Source organism: Dinoponera quadriceps, unplaced genomic scaffold (genome assembly GCF_001313825.1).
Source record: "Dinoponera quadriceps isolate SergipeBrazil2010 unplaced genomic scaffold, ASM131382v1 scaffold120, whole genome shotgun sequence".
In the NCBI taxonomy this organism is placed as follows: domain Eukaryota; kingdom Metazoa; phylum Arthropoda; class Insecta; order Hymenoptera; family Formicidae; genus Dinoponera; species Dinoponera quadriceps.
The window spans coordinates 2,551,739-2,553,904 of record NW_014554309.1 but is presented as its reverse complement, the minus strand read 5'-3'; positions in this window follow the sequence as shown (position 1 = coordinate 2,553,904).

Below are 2,166 nucleotides of genomic sequence, written 5' to 3'. Positions count from 1 at the left end.
TTTCGTTGGCCGCGTTTTCTCTTGGCGAAAAAAAACACGTCTCTCCCCCCTCCCCCCCCCCCGCCCTTCCCCTCCTCTCACCGCCTCAACCGATCCATTGTTTCTTGCACACAGCCGTTCTTCCGCCAAGACTGCTCTCCGAGGTCCTCCGTCGGAGAACGGATCTTGACTGACTGAGCAAACGTAATTAACTTTCTTACGTGGGACGGATCACTGCGGAAATTCGCGGCCGTATGCTCTAATTAAACTCCGGTCCACTTGTTTTTTTTTCTTTTCTTTTTTTTTTTCAAGCAAAAATTCGATAGAACACTATTCTGCCGTGACCCGTTAATCCTCAATAAAATTGCCGGTCGTCCGGCGAGATTAAAATTTCGCGAAAGTTAATTACGTTTGAAACCAAATGAACAATGATGCACTTTGTGTTTCATCTATTCGCGTCGCCGAAACTTCGTCACATTTCGTGCGTGCCGTCTGCATGACGTCTGTGTTCCTTTCGCACCAGTATTTATTTTTACTCGTTACAGTCTGTTTATACATCACTAAATGTTAACCGTAATCGAAAGCTATTTTCTGTGGAAATTGTTTATAATCTTTGTAACTGACTCTTATATGTACGTACATGTGTATGTGTGCTTATGTGCACGTGCGCGTGTTATTGTTTCGGATGCGCCTCGTGACTTGGCGATGCCCACTTGATTATTTAGCAAACTAATATGTTTATCAGCATGCCCGCCCAAACGCGCGCACACATACACACAACAGAATAAATACCGACATAAACATCGTCGTCCGATAGACCAGATGTGCCTTCCGCAGGTCGCGCACACGTGACAGATAAGATAAGAGGGGAATGCTGAGACGGTAGTGACCGAAATTCTCCACGCCTACATTTTTCCGTTACGGTAGCAATGCGATAATCGCGTCCCAGAGTCCCTTCTTTTTCTCCTCTTTCTTCCCTCCTCTTTTGGACGTTCCTTTTTCTAAGACGAAAAAAATGCGTGCAGATAACTATGTATGAAAATGCGCGCTATGTATGAAAATCCGGGAAAAAAGGACTATGTATAATCATATAAAATTATATATAATTATATATAACCATATGCAATTTATATATGAATTTTGTCTCTATATGGCTACATATATAATTACATATGTTCGTGCGAAAAAAAAAAAACGGTCGAATGAAAAACGGAGGAAATATTTCGATTGAATTGTTTACATCGTAGGCAGACGTAAACGTAAGCATTTACTTCAATTACATCCGTATAAGTATTTTTTCGATGTAGGACAGGTATGCTTATGTGTGATTATATATAGACATATATATATAGTTTATATATATAGACAAAATTCATATATAATCGTTTTTTTCCCGGGGTAGAGACGCGATGAGGGGATGTACTGAAGACCGACGAAGAGTAACGAAATCACAGATTCGATCGGGTGCGCGCGCGAAGGCGGCCTAACCGCCGGCGAAAAGGAATCTTTTTCTTAATGCGACAGAACGAAGTAATAACGAAACGAGAGAGAGAGAGAGAGAGAGAGAGAGAGAGAGAGAGAGGAGATGAGGAAGAACAAGAAGCGTCGTCGAGACGCCTTGGGGCGCAAGCGCGCGGCGTCGCGTTGCGCGGCCACGGGGAAGAGTCGGGGTCGCGCGATGCCACCTCGAGGCCGACGCGGCTTTGGTCAGTAGTCGCTCTCGGGGTGGCTCGCGTCTCACCGTTCGCTTCTCACGGTCGTCCTCGGCCGAGGATGTGCTCTCGTGGTGGCGAGTCGTGATACGGCACGTGGTGCTTGCGAAGCCTCGAGAACGGAAAGTGGACGACGCTATGATGTGGAGGACACGCGAGGTCCTCCCGGGACGATCCTGGAGCCGGTAGCGGGGTGCCTCGAATCCTCCGTCGTGAAGCTCGACAGCTCGATAGGCTGTCTCTCGCGGAAACGGGAGAAAGAAAAGAGAGAGGGAGAGGGGGAGAGACGCGCTGTCGTACCGTCGATTCGACGCGCGTCGTCGCGCGCTCGTCGTGCGGCCAAGGACGTGGAGGGTGAACGACGCTCCTCTCCGACGGCGTCGTCTCTTCGAAGGAATAACCGGAGCGTGCACGAAGCGTGCTCGCGAAGAGACGCACGCCGGCCGACGAACCGACGCCCCCCCCCCCCCCCCCC